This window comes from Triturus cristatus, chromosome 3_2 (assembly GCF_964204655.1).
Source record: "Triturus cristatus chromosome 3_2, aTriCri1.1, whole genome shotgun sequence".
Lineage (NCBI taxonomy): Eukaryota > Metazoa > Chordata > Amphibia > Caudata > Salamandridae > Triturus > Triturus cristatus.
In genome coordinates, this window is record NC_140584.1 from 1,166,019,502 (window position 1) to 1,166,037,896 (window position 18,395).

Genomic DNA, 18,395 nt, shown 5'->3' on the forward strand with positions numbered 1-18,395 from the left:
ACTGGGCTGAGGCATATTTGGCAGAGTAGACATACAACTTTATTTGAAGGTTTTACTGTAGGAGTTGCTAAAAGGTCTTTAAACCAAAGTTTTTTTCTACTGGCTGTTGTGTGAACTGTTACAAGGAGCAAAGTTTGCAAGACTCCTCACATGAGTCTTCAAGAACCGTGCCCACCGTCGCTCCTGCACCGAAAGGATCTTCAAGGCCCCAAACAATGGGCCCTCTTGCATTGAAGGGCCCTTTGAGAACCCTACTCATGGGTGCGCCAGTACCGAAGGGGTCTTGAAGGGCCCTACACATGGGTGCGCCAGTACCGAAGGGGTCTTGAAGGACCCTACACATAGGTGCGCCAGTACCGAAGAGGTCTTGAAGGACCCTACACATAGGTGCGCCAGTACCAAAGGGGTCTTGAAGGACCCTACACATAAGTGCACCAGTACCAAAGGGGTCTTGAAGGACCCTACACATAGGTGCGCCAGTACCGAAGAGGTCTTGAAGGACCCTACACATAGGTGCGCCAGTACCGAAGAGGTCTTGAAGGACCCTACACATAGGTGCGCCAGTACTGAAGGGGTCTTGAAGGACCCTACACATAGGTGCGCCAGTACCGAAGAGGTCTTGAAGGATCCTACACATGGGCATTCCAGCACTGAAGAGGTCTTGAAGGACCCTACACATGGGTGCTCCAGTACCGAAGGAGTCTTGAAGGCCCTACACATGGGTGCTCCTGCACCAAAGGGGTCTTGAAGGACCCTACACATAGGTGCGCCAGTAACGAAGGGGAATTGAAGGGCCCTACACATGGGTGCTCCAGTACCAAAGGGGTTTTGAAGGACTCCACACATAGGTGTTCTAGTACCGAAGGGGTCTTGAAGGACCCTACACATGGGTGCTCTTCCACCGAACGGGTCTTGAAGAACCCTACACATGGGTGCTCCTGCACTGAAGGGGTCTTGAAGGACCCTACATATGGGTGCTCCTGCCCTGAAGGGGTCTTGAAGGACCCTACACATGGGTGCTCCTGCACTGAAGGGGTCTTGAAGGACCCTACACATGGGTGCTCCAGCAGTGAAAGGGTCTTGAAGGACCCTACACATAGGTGCGCCAGTACCGAAGGGGTCTTGAGGAACCCTACACATAGGTGCTCCAGTACCGAAGAGGTCTTGAAGGACCCTACACATAGGTGCGCCAGTACCGAAGAGGTCTTGAAGCACCCTACACAAAGGTGCGCCAGTACCGAAGGGGTCTTGAAGGACCCTACACATGGGTGCTCCTGCACCGTTGGGGTCTTGAAGAACCCTACACATAGGTGCTCCAGCACTGAAGGGGTCTTCAAGTACTCTACACCGAGGTGCTCCTGCAACGAAGGGGACTTTAAGGGGCAGCCTTGTTATGTTAGGAGCCTGACACCAGCATTGTATTTAATCTGTTATTATGATGTATGAAATTGTACGTGTGCTTTTTTGTTTTATATACTTCCCTACTAATAAATTTTGGACATTTTAACCGTTGTACTTTTTATCTCCTTTTATCGTTTTTTTATTGCCTTGTAAATTCATTTGTTATGGCTAAGGCTGAAAGTTATGGCCTGTGTAAGGAGGTTTGGGTAATGTAGGGACAAATAGAGCACAGAAACAAGAGATTCAAGGGTATCTGGAAAGTCAAAAGTGAATTCACTGGGGTAACCCCTAAAGCTGAGGCTATATACTCGCATGGGTTACCCCCAGCTTGAGATAATCCAACGGCTGTTGCACACATAAGCACACAACATGCCTGTTTCTTACACGTAGGGAGGGAGGCAGCATATACCATGGAGAACCAGTTAATATTCCTCAACCGGCGTGCGGGTTTTAAGGTGTGTACCCCTTGACTTTCAATCAGCTGCACCCAGTGCTTGATTTGTTCCAATCTGCCACATGGTGGCACGCTTTGTGTAATTTAGAGATGAGCAGAGCAACAGTTGTTCATTAATTCAGTATACATTAAACCTACTAATACCTCCCGACGAACCCATTCTTATAGCTTTGGGGGCCTGGAGCAGTCTGAATTGTCACAATTGTAGGAGTGTGATGGTTAGTAGATGTGTAAGTATTGTAGTGCACAGTGTCGGCAGGGGCAACGAGTGGTGTCATCTGCAGTAGCCGCCTGAGAAGGGCCCTGACACTTATTTTTGTACAAGTTAAGCACTGGCTGCTCCAACAAGTAGAGGTTTAATGACCAAGGTAAAAGTATATAGCACACCTGCCAGAAGCTGGTAATATGGTCTTGTACACAGAAAAACGAATGTATGACGATACAACGCATAGATTTACATTGCATGCCTTTACAACGCAGTATTTACATCTTATCATCCTTCACAACGCATTCATTTACATTGCATGCCATTACATCACATTTTCAGAAACTACCTTTACAATGCATTCCAGTACATCGTATTATACCTTTACAACGCATACCATTACAATGCATACATTACATCGCATTTAAGGTAAGTGTTGGATAGTGTAGGAGTAAAAATTACTATTCCCACTCCAGTGAGTGCAACCGTAGGGTAAGTGTTGGATAGTGTAGGGGTAAAAATTACTATTCTAACTCCAGTGAGTGCAACAGTAAGGTAAGTGTTGGATAGCATAGGGGTAAAAATTACTATTCCCACTCCAGTGAGTGCAACAGTAGGGAAAGTGTTGGATAGTGTAGGGGTAAACATGACTATTCTAACTCCAGTGAGAGCAACAGTAGGGTAAGTGTTGGATAGTGTAAGGGTACTATGCGTTGTCATGGTATGCATTGTAATGACTTGCGATGTAATGCCTGCGTTGTAGTGACATGCATTGTAAGGACATGCATTGTAGTGACAAGCGATGTAATGGCTGTGTTGTAATGACATGGAGTGTAAAGGATGTTGCGATGTAATGACTGCTATGTAAAGGTAGTGCGATGTAATGACTGCGTTGTAAACTGCACACTGCCCAGAAACTGCAAAGGAAAAACAGAACTGGTGCAAGAAAACGACACCACAAAATGACACAAACAGTGGCCCGTATGTACCGCCTGGGGGCTGCTGTAGGTAACGCTTGAGTAGAAGGCTAGCAGATGGACGCCGGCTGAATAACACCACTGAAGAGTATTCCTAAAGTCCCTGCAATCCGAGAGCTAAGAATACCACAGGTACCATGTGCCATCTCCAAGAAAGGTCCAATACAATTTCACAAAAAACTCTGAATTCCAAGTCATCAAGAAACAAAATAGGTCCACAAAAACTCAGAATCCAAATAGAAATTCCCAAAAGTCATATATGTGATCAATTTCCATTCCGTGTTTACACTTATAGAGCCCTGTAACCAGAGCCTGGCTTCCAAGCGCCAGGGCTCCAACATTCGATGTACCAGTGGAAGAATAGCCATGAGGCAGTTCTCATTCAAAACAATGTTGGCTAACAACTTTTCAAGCCAGAATTCAACCACAAGCTAACAGGGCAGGAAAAACATAGCAACCCGTGCCAAAACCAGACTCCAGGAGCAGGTCGGGTGCACGTATAAGTCAGGTGTCCCGGAACACAGTCATGAGCAGAAGAAGTAAACAGGAAGTAACCTCTAGGGGAATAAAATGCAAAATGATGCAGCCAGTTTTCTGTCAGGGGGTTTGTGCCCTGGGCTGTCAAGGGTTCTGTGACCGGAATTATGGGGCCTCTTTTATTGAAACCAATACTGGAAACGAGCAGCGATCTTTACTTGTACTGGAGAAGATGCTGGGCTGCCCTGGAACACCCAACTCTCTCCACGTGCTCCGTCACTTCCCGCATCAGCACCACCCGAGGAAACCAGAAGCAACAGAGGAAAGGAATGGAATGTGCTTGGTCTTCTGTGCAACCCCATTGAAAATGTGAATGGGGGGAGGGGTGAGGTTACCCTTTCATCCCCTGCTAGGGATGTCACCTTTAAAAAACAGTCACATATGTGGATTTCAGGATATAAAATAACGTAAAATATTAATCTCTCATTTTTAATAGCTCCCCGGGATAATACCATTTGGGGGCATATTATCAACGGCCAGCAATAATTATTACTGGCCGTACTTAGCAATAATTTTGTTGTCGCACGCTATTTCTGGAATTTATCGCCCTGTTAGCGCGTTATTAACAACGCATTTCTCCAGGGCGATAAAAATTCCAGAGATAGCGAGGTTATGGCTGTTTTGCAGGGAACATCGCTGGTTTTCCAGCGATGTTCCCTTCAAAACGCGATAACCTTGATGATACGACCCACAGGGTCGTATCAGCATAATCCACCCCAATGTTAAGGATAGGTAAGTCTGCATTTTAGCAGACGTTAGTTTTTGGAGAAAGCAGCAGTTTTCTCCATAAACTAACGTGGGCTAAAATGCTGGGGCAGCCTTGTAAATATCGCGATGTGCACATCAGCGATATTTACAAGGTTGTCCTGCCCAGTGACGCCCACCTTGCATCTCATTAGAGATGCAAAGGGAGGCGTTGGGTAAAAGGGTGCTAACATGTGCTAATGCATGTTAGCACCCTCTTGTTAATAGGGCAATAGTTTTATCTCCGCTTTTTTGGCTTTAAAAGCCAAAAAAGCAGAGATAAATCCCTTGTAAATAAGCCCCTTGGTATGCAGTCATCTTTCTCAGCCACATGTCCGAAGTAGCTATCTCTGGATTAAGGCAATGATAAATTATAACGATTTATATGCACTAAATTATATACCCCTTTATTAACTAAAGTTCGCTCATTGTTGAATCATTGGAACAAACTCCCTTTTACAATTATCAGCCGTGTATCACATATAACAAGCATTGGCATAGCCAATAGGTCTCGCCTTTGGGACCTTATAAGTGTTTAGCCATGCAACAGTTGCATGACTAAATACTTATAAGGTCCCAAAAGCGAGACCTATTGGCCATGCAAAGCGGCCGCGAAAGTGAAAGTGATCGCGATCGTGATCACAATCAAACATCAAAGCAGCCGCGTGGCTGCGAAAGTGAATGTAATCGCGGTAAAGCGCGGCGCGCGCGCCCGCGCACATGCACTGTAGCTCTGGGCTGGCCTGGTAGCACTTTATGGAGCCCTCTCAATAACTTTCGCCAGACCAGCGCATGCGCTGGGTCAGGCGAGACCTAAAAATGAATTTATTGCCGCTATTTTTGTTTGTTGTTTCTAATGTCCCAGTTAAGCTTACAAAGGCCTTTTTTTGGAGTTTTAGAAAGCCAGTTTCAGTTGTTCACTTGGCAGTCGAAGCGGCCGAGGGCTAAACTGTTAACACTTTCTTTGCCTCCGGAGGAGGGTGGACTGGCTTTGCTCTCTCTAAGAATCTACTATCAAGCCATGCTGATCCCAGCTTCAAAGAATATAGCCCTATTGGTCATTATTTCTTACATATTATGTTAACAACAGCAAAAATAGACCCGGCGCTTTTTTTACAATCCCACGGCTACCAAAACGCACACGAGATGCCTCAGATAGTTGTAGATCGTGTCAACTATATTTGGCGAGAATATAAAATTCCATATTAACATCCCCTTATGAAGCTTGGTGCCTGTGCTGGTTTGGGGCCGCACTTTGGGCGGTCCATACTAGCACGCTTGGCAACTATTGAATTTCCCACATTGGGCAGCTTTTTTCATAATAATGGTTTTGTTACTTGCCAAAAACGTATTTCCGATCATAGGGGCATATCAACAAGCAGGCGAAATTATCGCCGCTTTTGCGCCCGTTTTCGGCCGAAAAGCGGCGATAATTTTATCGCCTAATCAGCAAGGCCACGCTAACACATGAAACCTTGCTTTAGCGTCAGGATTCCTAACGCCCAGCTTTGCATCTCTAATGAGATGCAAAGTGGGCGTTCCTGACCTGGCATGACAGGAGAAATGTCACTAAGCGACATTTCTCCTATCATCAAGCCCCACGCTATGAAGCATAGCGGCAAGAAAAGTAGCGATAACCCCTGTCATCGCTACTTTCCTTACGCCTGCTTCAGGACTGACTTAGCCATGATATCCTATGGAAGGTGGATATCATGGCTAAGTTTGTGAGTCCCTATCAGCAAGCTAACGCCACATTGCGTCGATAATCTCACATTAGGCAGTTAGCGCTAGGATTTTTATCGCTGATGAGATAAGCGTTGCTACTAGCACGCGATCTCAGTGATAAAAATCGTCGCTAGCCGGCGATAATTATCCGAGCGATAAGTGCGCTCAGCGATAATTATCGCCGGTTGTTGTTGATATGCCCCTTAGATCTCTAAGTTCAACACTTTTTTTGGTTATGCTCAAATTAAGCATGTGTGTTTATCTGACATCGTTGACCCGAATCTTAGGACAGAAAAAGTTGGGCAAGCTTTTTTTATTGCTCAGCTTGGGGGAATCAGTAATTGGTACCGGTTGCTACATCAACACTCACTAAAACATCAATAGCATGAACAATAGTGCTGGCTGTAGCATCACTTTGCCCTACTAGGATCATTACAACAGCCTTTGTAAAAAAGCTGTCCGAGCTGCCAATTTTAAGCGTATGAGCTTTTACTGTAAATGGATGCTCTATTACACACCCGCAAAAATTGGCAAGATGTACTCTGCTGCCGATTCCATATGTTTTAGATGTAAATCTCAGGTTAGGGATTGGCTCCATATGATTTTTACTTGCCCTAAACTGAATTTATTTTGTACAGGGATTTTTTTCAATTAAGTAATTACGTGGGTAGAATAATCTTACCAGATGCGATGGGTGTTGACTTCAGGGTTTCACTAGCTGCTTATGATTTGACTACTAAATTGAAACAGTTGTGTTTTATCGCATCCTTGGTAGCCAAGTCATTGGTGTTAGCAAACTGGAAGACCATGAAAATACCTGCCATCAATCATTGGCGTAATAAGATGGATAAGGTGCATCATCATGAGTTACTCTATGCAAAGAGAATAGGGGCAAGCAAGCGTTTTAGCACAACTTGGTCAACCTGGCAGAGGGCAACGGGAGTAGGAAGGATTCATGGTTTGCTGTAAATGCGATTTTAGAAATTGAATAGCTTACGTCATAATATAGGGCCAAAGGGGCATATTGGGACTTTTACATGAATGCTTTTTAGGTCTCGGGACCATCCGGTCTGCCGAAGGCAGAACCGGAAGTCGAGAGATTTAATGACTTGGAGAAGAGGGGCTTGAACCCGCCCCTCTTCTCCCCTGTTCTCCATTGGCTGGCCTCTTCAATGCTGGCCAGCCATTGGAGAAGAGGTCCCGTCACTCCGATCAGGCCCCGTCCTTTTCGGATCGGGGGGCGTGTTTTTTTGCAAGAAGTCTCATTCTCTCCTCCAGCCAATGGCTGGAGGAGAGAAAAGACAAACACGCCCCCGAATCCGAAAAGGACGCTGCGTTTCTCCGAGGCATTTCTGCTGCGCCTCGGAGAAAGGCAGTGGTTTTAATGGCGTCCTCTCCCCCTGCTCTTGGCTCCTGTGTTCGGCACATATCTTGTTCTCTCTCCCCACTCGCTGATATCACCTCTTCTCCTCTCCAGGTTGGCCTTTCATTTTTCTGGCGCCTCCGTTACCCATTCCGCTCTCTTTACCGGCGGATCCTTTAATTTCTTCGATAAAGCCGGCGCAGGGTCCATTAGTGCGGGTAGGTGGGGCCCCTTGTTTGTTTTAACTATACTGCCTTGCTCTCAATTCCCTTCCACGGCTGAACATTGCTTAACAAGTCCCCGAGTCCCCGTGCTATAAATATGACATTTCTTCCAGCTCTTTGTGTCCCCGAATCTCTCGCCCTGTGCCCCTCACTCCGACGGTTCAGAGACGCTGACTGTACGGGTAACGCCCCCACCCCTACAAGCCCCCTGCAGCGCTTTAAAAGTATGTTTCTGTATACACAAGCATCGGACACTTACAGAGGAGCTGAGGTCTAAAGCTGCGGATCGGGGATTTAGTTAAATGAGACATATTCAACATTATAAGTTCACCGCCCTCCGCTAGGCGCTATTAAAAGCCATGTTGTTTGTTTCCTTTAGAAACAAGCCTTTGACATTGACAAACATACGGGGCAGAGGTCAAAAGCTGCAGTTATGATATGAAATTATATTTTATAAATTGATTAACATCAGAACACCAAAAACAGCGCTGAAAAGAGTCCTGTTTTTGTGGCTCTTGTGTACATAAGACCCGGACATACGTAGGAGCCGGGAGTCCGAGGCTCCGTTTCTGGGGCCAGCTAGAATTTAAACATTCCATAATATAAGCACAGCAACTTCCAAAAAGCGGTGTACAATATGTTCGGCTCCAGTAACACAAGGCTCGGATACACACGGGCGACGGGGCCAGCGCTTGGGGGCTGGGGTTGAACTATTATTGAAATACTCCATAAAAAGAAGCGCGCCAACCTCCGCAAGGCGCTATAAAAAAAATTCGGCTCTTCTAACACACGCCTCGGAAACAGACACGGGTTGATGGGTCCAGAGCTCTGGTTCTAGAATGCAATTATGATTTATTTTGAATACTTACATAATACATTAGAATTTCATCTCAGAAGTATCCCGATGCTTGTATTTACAGGAGCCTGGAAACTGGTTTTATAGCGTTTTGCGGAGATCGGTGTTCGTATATTACTGAATATTTAAAATATAATTTCATTTCAGAACCGGAGTGTTGAACTGCTGAGCCCGTGTATCCGTCCGATGCTTGTGTTTACAAGAGCCCAGAAAACGTGGCTTTATAGTGCTTTACGGAGATCGGTGTGCTTTTATTACTAAATATTTAAAATATAAATTCATTTCAGAACCAGAGTGTTGGCCTCCTGAGCCCGTGTATCAGTCCAATGCTTGTATTTTCGGGAGCCTAGAAAGCATAGATTCACAGCGCTTTGCGGAGATCTGTGTGCTTACAAAGCTTGTATTTACAGGAGCCTGGAAAGCATGGTTTTATAGCGCTTTACAGAGATCGGTGTGCGTATATTACTGAATATTTACATTAAAATGTCATCATAGAACTGGAGAGGGGAACCTCTGAGGCTGAGCCCGTTTATAGTCCAATGCGCACCTCGGGCAGACAAGGGGTGAGTGTGGCTGGGGCCGGGGGTGGCAGAGGCTGATACGGGGTAGTAGGGGCTGTAGGAGCAGGGCCGCGAGTGACGTCACTGGGTTAGCGGTGGGAGTGGAGGCTTCAGTGAGCTGCACTCACCCAGGGCACTGGAGTTCTGCAGCCGCAGCTTTGTCCACGTTATGTTATGTTTACGATGCTCCATAAAGCGCACGCAGACGGTTTCTTGGTGCTAAGCCACATAAATGTACATTTGCCGCACTGGTGACTGGTCACAGAACCCACAATCAGCTGCATAATTAAGATTTCAGCACAAACTTGTTTCGAGTACGCAGGTAACCAGGAGTTGGCCTAACGGCTAGGGGCGCTAGGCCGGGGAACTGGGTTCGAGTCTCGGCAATGACGCTGAACCTCCTGTGATTCAGGGCAAATCACTTAATCTCCCCGTGCCTAACAAAACAATGAATGTGTGTCCTCATGTAACGCAACGGGTGCTTGTGTAAAACGCTCCGATACCTGATTGGATTCGGGTCAAGATCGCGCTATATAACTAGCATTTACAATGCAATGGTCTCGGCATTGGTAAAATTAGAGCTATTGGATTTGCTCATGACATTATTTTTGTTTATGTTTTTGTTTTTAAAACATTTAAAGAAACGGCATTGTCATTAGCAATGCCAATAGCTCTAACTTTGTTTGTTGTTAAGGAATCTTGGCTTAATTAATATGTACTAAAATCATAAATGTTGCTTCGGTTTGAGATGATGCTGCTGAACAAAGTTGTTAACTTGTTTTTCTTTCAATTTATAATTTATATTTAAAAAAATAATTTGGATTTTAAGGTTCTGAGTGGGCTAGGAGCCGGGACTTAAAAACAGTTTCTGTAAATCATCTGTATTTTGTTTTTAACATTTCAAATAGGCCTCCATTTACTCCAGCAAAGGTTTAGTAATAGTTTAGACAACACTGGACTACATTTTATGGGGTTTCATCTTATATTTCAAAGGTATAACCATTGGATGTTGAAGATTTTCACTCATTTTTTTCCTTTCTTGGCATGGTAATACAGTCCAGTACAGGGAAGATGGTAACCCTACCTTCCGGGGCCAGATATGAAAAGATATGGCAAGCCGGTAAGAAGCTGATTATGGCCTTGACAGAGAGCTCGTGGCGAAGATGTTCATGTGGAATGTTATCTGCTCGCTCCTGAAGAAACCAAAGAGCCCTTCCACTTTTTGGTGGTACCAACACTGTCAGAGCTTGTGGAATGGCACCGGGGCCTGGAGATGCTCCTCAGGAAGCGACCTCTTAAGCCAAGCTGTGGGCCAGCAGCAAGCATGACTGTAAGAGGGAAGCCGCACTGAGGACAACAAAGAGACACTGGGTGAAAAGCTGGAATTAATCCCAACCACTGGGAATTGCTTGAGGAAGTATTCCAATCCATCATTTTTGTCAACTATACTACTCTAGACATCCACCATCCATATGCAGATCTGCCTTGGGTCTGTTCTAATAGAAACAGCCCAGATCAACACCCTCTCCTGATGGAAACACCAGCCACCCCCATAACCTGACCTGGTCTGTGGTTGCTTGTGTTGTCATCTGAGAGACCCTTACCCAGCACTTCGAGCTGGACTGTTCCTATTGGAGCAGGACCAAGACTGGTTTGTATATGACCTGCCTCTGTCTAGAGTGGTACAGAGGGCAAAAAACACAATGGACTGAATGTGACCCTGAGTAATTACAAGCAGGTGAGGTGTAATCAAGCCTTCCTTTCAACCTTTTTTGTTTAAGTGAGACCCTAAGTGAGACGGGTTTACCCAGACATGGTCTCGCGCTTTCTGTGCCATAGGAACCAATCTATACCTCACTGATGAGACCTAAATAGGGCAAACCCAGCCCGGGGTTGTTTGTGTTCCCACCTGGATGGGACCTAGTCCAATAACTGCAGCAGGGGTACGGTTGATATGTATAAAGCTTGGCTCTGTCTGGAATAGCACAATTGGCAAAAATAAAGTTGGACTTGAATGCGGCTCAGGTTTTTACCGGTGGCTAAAGTGAACTCAAGCATTCTACTGATCACTTGTTTTTGTTCTTCTGCAGGAAAAAAAAGAGGCATTGTTAACTAGTAGGCAGAAGGTCCTAGTGAAGAACCGGGGTTTAACCCAGCGGCGTCAGGGGCACGCCTAAGATCTTTGAGTTCACCTGTCTTGGTACACAGAGACACGGAATACTTCTGGATGGCATCAGAGACCAAGTTTATTAGCTGCAGCTAGTAACAGTGATCCTAGAAATACATCACGGTGTAAATTCTCAGGAGACTGCTCATTTTACTAAGGGGAGACGTCTCCTTTTATACCCAATATTCACATTAAAAATGTACACCCACTGCACAAAATTCTAGCCAATAAGGTACATTTTCAAACAAAGTGTCACATAACAAAAACTCAATTTACAGTATCCCAACCCAAAAGTTAATTATTAGGAATGTCCCAAATTTAATTTCCACAAGCCGGACAAACCTATAATTGAAAGCATAACCCATGTAATGAAGAAACATAAAAAAAGAAACTGTAACAGATGCTGAACAAGATAAGGCATGTGCAAGGAAACTAAAAGTTAACGATGTCCTGAACATTGATTGGCAATCTCAGACAAAGATCGATCAGGGAAATTGGCTTTGCGGGGTCAGTTTCAGGTGCAGAGGTCAGTTTCTTACAGTTCATTTCAGAGTCAAAAAGAAACCTAGTTAATGTATACATGAACTAAGAAGGCCAGGCCACTTTATTCGCCAGGCTCCCTTCACAGGCCTACGTGAGGGCAACACAAAATGGTGGCACAGAACAAAATGGAGTCAGACTCGAGAATTACAGAACCTCAGACCCTCCTTTTGCCATTACGTAGGCAATGTAAAAAAGGGGACAAGGGCACCCAAAGGAATTAGACAGGGACGTTGGGAAGTTATGTATTACAGGAAACAATGGTCCCTGAAAGCAAAAAAATAATTAATCATACAATGAATATAGCCAAGGTTGGCACTATATTGCAGCCAATGTCCAGCCGGACAGGGCAACTTTAATAAGTAGAAATAGTTAGCAATGATCCAGAAAATGTAAGTAGAGTCTTAGTGGGACACAAGCCTGTATCCTGAGACTTACATATCGTGAGGACACAAATGTAGAACACATTCAGGCAATTACAATGATGTTTCTGTTTTAGAAAATAATGAGTAGTGAAACATCTAATACAAATACTGCCACCTTCACAAGACGTTATATACAGAAATTTGAATGTGTAAGGTGGACAACTAAGTCGACAGCGTTTCGATCCTTATCAGGAGGATTTAGGATCATCATCAGGACTAATCAGTTAAATTGCCCATATTCAGAAGCCTGAATTTACATAAAATAATAAGGCAAACAACGAGACATACGAAAGTATTGGGAAAAAATGCAGGGAGAAAGGGGAAAAAAATAGCAACATAGTAGTTAATAGTACGTTTAAAAGGAGAAGCACAAGACGTCAAAATAGAACAGTAGCGTCAGATCAGGAGGTAATCTATATTTAAAAACTTTTGCAGTAGTGGCATTGTGGACACGAAGCGTCCAGAGAGGTAATTTCTAGAGGACACGAAAGAGGAGGTGAAGTCTAAGAGAGTAATGAGTGAGCGGTTGGTCATTAAAACCGCGAAGGTTTAGGAATTGGCCCAGATAGTGCCACACTGTGCGTATAATTGTGTTGGTAGTTCAAAGAGAAGATGTGGTGGTCGATAATATGTGAAGCGGAAAGAAAGCGGAGGCATGCCATTTATATTGTCAAGCAGTGCCACGAAGAATGAACGATGATGTGGTTTAATATGCATGCCGCAAGTGCACCGCGAGGGAAGGGAGGGAGAGAATTACCTCGTGGTACCAAATGTGGCAACGTAGGGGGCGCCGTGTTTAAAGCGGGTTTACGGGTTCGCAGAAGTCCAGAGGGACGCGTTTCGGAGGTACAATGCCTGTGAAAAAATGAGCTACGATGAGGTGGTTGGAAGGAAGCGGCATGTTAGTAAGAGGTGGAGAGGGTAGTGCGCTTACCTGGGACAATTAATTTCCAGAATTAAGGGACACGGTGTAATGGTTCGTCTGGGGGGGGGAAAGAAAGAATTGGAATCAGGAGCCATGGAGCAATCATCTGTTGAGGACATGGTAAATACAGTGGCGGTTCTTACCTCAATGAGGTGAGAGAAACGAATTCCGTGGCCACGTGAAAGACAGCTCGTTCGGATAATGCCGGATCGACTGTGAAGTGGATGTGAAACGCCGTCGTGTTGTAGGTATACGAAGTCATGTGGGCGGTCACATGGGCGGTCAGGTGGTCCCAAAGAGTGCCGTGTGAACGAGAGGAGGGTAGTGGGCGTTTCTGGGCGCCATATTGGGAGAGTGAAAGAGCAAGGATTGCTGAATGAAAGCCAAGGCGGCCAAGGAATAGAAAATAAGGAAAGTAACTATTAAAAGACAGAGGTGTTATGGAAAATACAGTAGATCGTAAAGGGAGCAATCGTCTCACGTCAATATACAATTGAAAGTCAAGAACAGTTGATTATGCACAGCATTGCCACTTATACATTGGAAGAGTGGCAAATGGGGACCGCAATGTTATGGTCAGTGTACATAGGATTGGAAATGAATAGGTCCAAAAAGTTCATAGCAAGGAGGTCCAGTCCTCAAGGCGGTTCAGCCCTTTGTGTATACTGCCAGTTTTCAGAATCCACTTTAATTCCTCTTTGTTCAACAGTTGGGAGAGATCTGCACCTCTTGGCGGGATTTTCACAACAGAAACTACTGTCCAGCTTATGTCATCCTCAGTGTGGCCTAGAGCCTCAAAATGTTCGACCAAGGGTGCATTTGGGGTTTTGCATCTTAATCTGCTTCTGTGTTGGCAGATTCTTATCCGGATTTTTTGCGTGGTTTGACCTATTGTTCAGCTTGGGTTTTCTGATCAGATAGAACCCGCTCATCAGAGCCTCACTAACCCAGCCAGAACGTTACCCCCTCCCTAGGGCCTATTTACAATAGTGCAACCACATATATCTACCACCTAAGGACAGGGAATTCCTACTATACATACCAAGACCTCTTATAATCGGCGGCCTCGCGATTCCATACGAATCCAGACCTCTCTGCCCATATGACAGTATCACAAGTGGCGGCCTCGCGATCCCATACGAATCCAGACCTCTCTGCCCATACAACAGTATCACAAGTGGCGGCCTCGCGATCCCATACGAATCCAGACCTCTCTACCCAGACGGCAGTCTCAGCACAAGTGGCGGCCTCGCGATCCCATACGAATCCAGACCTCTCTACCCAGACGGCAGTCTCAGCACAATCGGCGGCCTCGCGATCCCATACGAATCCAGACCTCTCTGCCCATACGACAGTATCACAAGTGGCGGCCTCGCGATCCCATACGAATCCAGACCTCTCTACCCAGACGGCAGTCTCAGCACAAGTGGCGGCCTCGCGATCCCATACGAATCCAGACCTCTCTACCCAGACGGCAGTCTCAGCACAATCGGCGGCCTCGCGATCCCATACGAATCCAGACCTCTCTGCCCATACGACAGTATCACAAGTGGCGGCCTCGCGATCCCATACGAATCCAGACCTCTCTACCCAGACGGCAGTCTCAGCACAAGTGGCGGCCTCGCGATCCCATACGGATCCAGACCTCTCTGCCCATACGACAGTATCACAAGTGGCGGCCTCGCGATCCCATACGAATCCAGACCTCTCTGCCCATACGACAGTATCACAAGTGGTGGCCTCGCGATTCCATACGAATCCAGACCTCTCTACCCAGACGGCAGTCTCATACGAAGTTCATCCTATGGTCACCATAACATACAAAAAGGGAATCAGTCTCACTATTCATCAGATCACACAAGGACTGCCAGTTCGAGCATAGCCTGTTCTCCGGTTCGAGGGGCTCCTCTTTCCCTTATTCAGTTACCACTTACCTGATCAGGGTTAACATCTGTTCATGTAGCCGCAGCTGACTAGAAGAATAGGCTACCCTCTCATACAAGAACACGCAGCACATGTTGGTTCACTACAAACTGGGTACTTTATTACTCATTACATACGCAACCACATAACATTACAATATAACACATAACCTGCAAAGAAAAGTGAAAGATTAAGTTGTACACTCTAATAAGAAAGGGTCGACATCACCTTAGTAGTGTGTAGCCTGCACTCAGTGGTCATCTAGGCTCCCTTCTCGTCTGTGCCTCGGCTCGCCTGGAATCACCCTTCTCCGAGTCACTGGGACCTCTTCCTTATCGGCTACTCTCTCCTCTCTGGCTATTCTGCTTAGGAGAGTATCTGTCTCTCGGTTCTTCTCCGCCTTCAAGATGGCGTCTGTCTTCCCTGGAATAAGTAATAGCTTTACTGCTAACGGCTAGATGCCGCCTACGGACTGAACAAGTAACTGCCTCAGACTTTCACTAATATAGAGGTGCGTTTCCTCATGGAAAATTCCGGCCCGTAACCTGCCGCCCACCAAATTCTTGTACCTCCCCGTACCAAGGACACGTTCCCAGCCGGCCGGCCTGATGTAGTGTCTTCGGCATGAAGAAAAATACAATCCTTCGATAAGGGCCGGCCTGAACCGGTTCTCTCCAAGCGAATAACACCTCATAACTAAAACATTACATTTGACCTAGAAGCATCCCAAGCTGCCGGAGCAGAAAGAAAGATGGAGTCTCTCCCGTTTGAGGCCTACCAGGCCTGAATTCAGCACGGCTCCATGAAATACCCTCACTACAGGACAGGTTATCCCTAATACTAACGAATCTATCCCCTAAGCTATGTGTGCAAGCCCTGATCTATGGGGAAGAACACAGAATCATGTCGAAGTGCCTAGTAAATAGGCTCCATTCACTACTCTAACCCTTAGACTTGAATGGTAAGAGACTGAAGTCACATTCGATCATCTTTTCCTCACAAGAAGGCCGGGAAAATCGAGCAGAACATTTCACCCTTGACTTCAGTCTATTATACATTCATTAAACAGAACTAATATCTGCGGAAGAATAATATGAAACAAGACTAACTGATCTATGTCTAGTACCAGGTGTGCAGAATTGAAATAGTGAAGGAATACACTGAATAAAGCAACAGATAGAAATCAAAATGCCGATAGTAATCAGAATACCTCCTAAGATCTGACGTAACATATGCAAATCAGGTAACCAATTAAAGAGCCAGTCAAACCAGCCCTGGTCAATGTGTTTTCTAACTTCTTCTGTCAAGTCATGTAGTTTATCAATGTGAGCTTGAATGGATTTTGTATGATCCGACAAGTTAAAACAACAAAGACCCTCAAAATCAGAACAATCGTGTCCATGTTTAAGCAAAAGATAATCAATGGCCGCTCTATTTTGCAAGATAGCTCTACGTTCACCCTGGGCGTCTAATAGCATGTCAGACAGGACTGTAGAAGTATGATTAATGGATTTTACCATCCAGCAGGCCATTTTCCCAATAGATTTGGCATTATAAACTGCCAAAGCAGGAACACCAACAATTGAAATAGCCAGGCTAAGGTATTCAGACTTGGAATATAAATGTAAAGATGAGTCACAATCCTCCTGTAACCTCACTGTATCTCGAATCACACGAGAGTTGGCATTCGGATGTGATGAAAACATCAACAAGCTCAGTCTAGTAATGGCACAAGGGCCTCCAGAAATATTTGCGGGGATATATGGCCAGGAAATATTACCACATGAGAAAAGCCATCCGGCAGGTAGTAACATCGTGCGATAATGACTGGGGGTAACTACCAAACTCTTGCAAGTCATGTTATTCTGAACAGAAGTACATGTTTTCGGTGTCCTTTGAAGGCACAAAGTTCGTTCATGAGTGGTGAATGAAGTGGCACCTTTCAATCTTAAACGCATACATTCAGAAATCGCACTAGGATCACAAGTAAGGAAAAAACACAAATCACCCTGTGTGATATTATAGGTAACTATTTGGGACTGGATGGGGGGTATCGGGTCTGACAGTACAGTACACAAGGGGCAATACTCATGGGCAGCAAAATCGCCCAGAAGAACATTGGGGCGAGCATTCGATATATTAAAAATATGAGTCAAAGTCTCCAATGAAGCAGGGACAGCAACTAAACAAGTCGCTAGAATGTCAGACACCGATCTCATCGGTGTCAAGCAGAAATGAGGGGCTTTAGTCACTTGTTTGGCTAATGTAATCCAAAAGTTCGACGACGAATCCCACGCAGCGAAGGAACGCGACACTCGGGTTCTCAACTCAGCCCGGGTTGATGGGATCCCTCCTCTCTCGTCGTACCAGCCCAAAAGGAGTCCAACGCCGACACATCCTGCAGCAACAGTCCAAAGAATGATCTGAAAGAGAATCAAATACAGGCATTATTCATTCTCGTAAGTAACATTTGTCAGCCGGGACTGCTTCCCAGCTATCTTTCCCTGGTCTCATAACTAAAATGGTGTTGTCTTGACCGGTTGCAATGACTTCTGCTTGTTCAGGGGGATTCTTAGGCGACTGCACCCAAACTCTGGCCCCAGGATTATCTGTGGAGCCAAAACCTTTCTGGCCTCGTACAGTTAGCAACGTTGGGGCAGTGCCTTTTGTGATCTCACCACTGAAAACAGGCATTATTAGCAATTGAGCCACTCGGTCAGTTTGATGTATCAGTAAGTCAACCTCACTGCTATTCAGCAGGAGCACCTTAATCTCTCCCTGATAATCACTATCAATGATTCCTCCAAGCACCTGAATGCCTTTTACAGCCAGCCCCGATCTAGGGGCGATTAATCCGAAATTCCCAGTTGGTATATGAACACCAACACCAGTTTCAATGATGACTCGATCCTTACTTTTTATAACGGTGTCATCCATGGCATGCAAGTCTAAACCTGCCGACCCTGGGGTCGCTCTACATGGAGCCAAAGCTCCGGGAGTAATTTCCCAGTACATCACAGTCTCTCTGATTTCATTGGGCTTAGCATCAACATTCGGAGGAAACAAACGCATAAGTGGGGATTCAGCATTTAGAAAAGGACGGTTATTCAAAATCAATAACGCTTGAGGCAAAAAGTCTCGCCAATTCTTATACTTGTCATCTGTTAATTTACGTAACTGGTCTTTCAGCAGGCCATTCAACCTCTCCACAAGACCCGAGGCCTGTGGATAATATGGTATATGAAACACCCATTCAATATTGTTTTCCACACAGAATTCCTGTACCAATCTTCCACGAAAATGGGATACATTATCAGATTGAATTTGGAATGGCACACCATAATACATCATAATCAATTCCAATGTTTT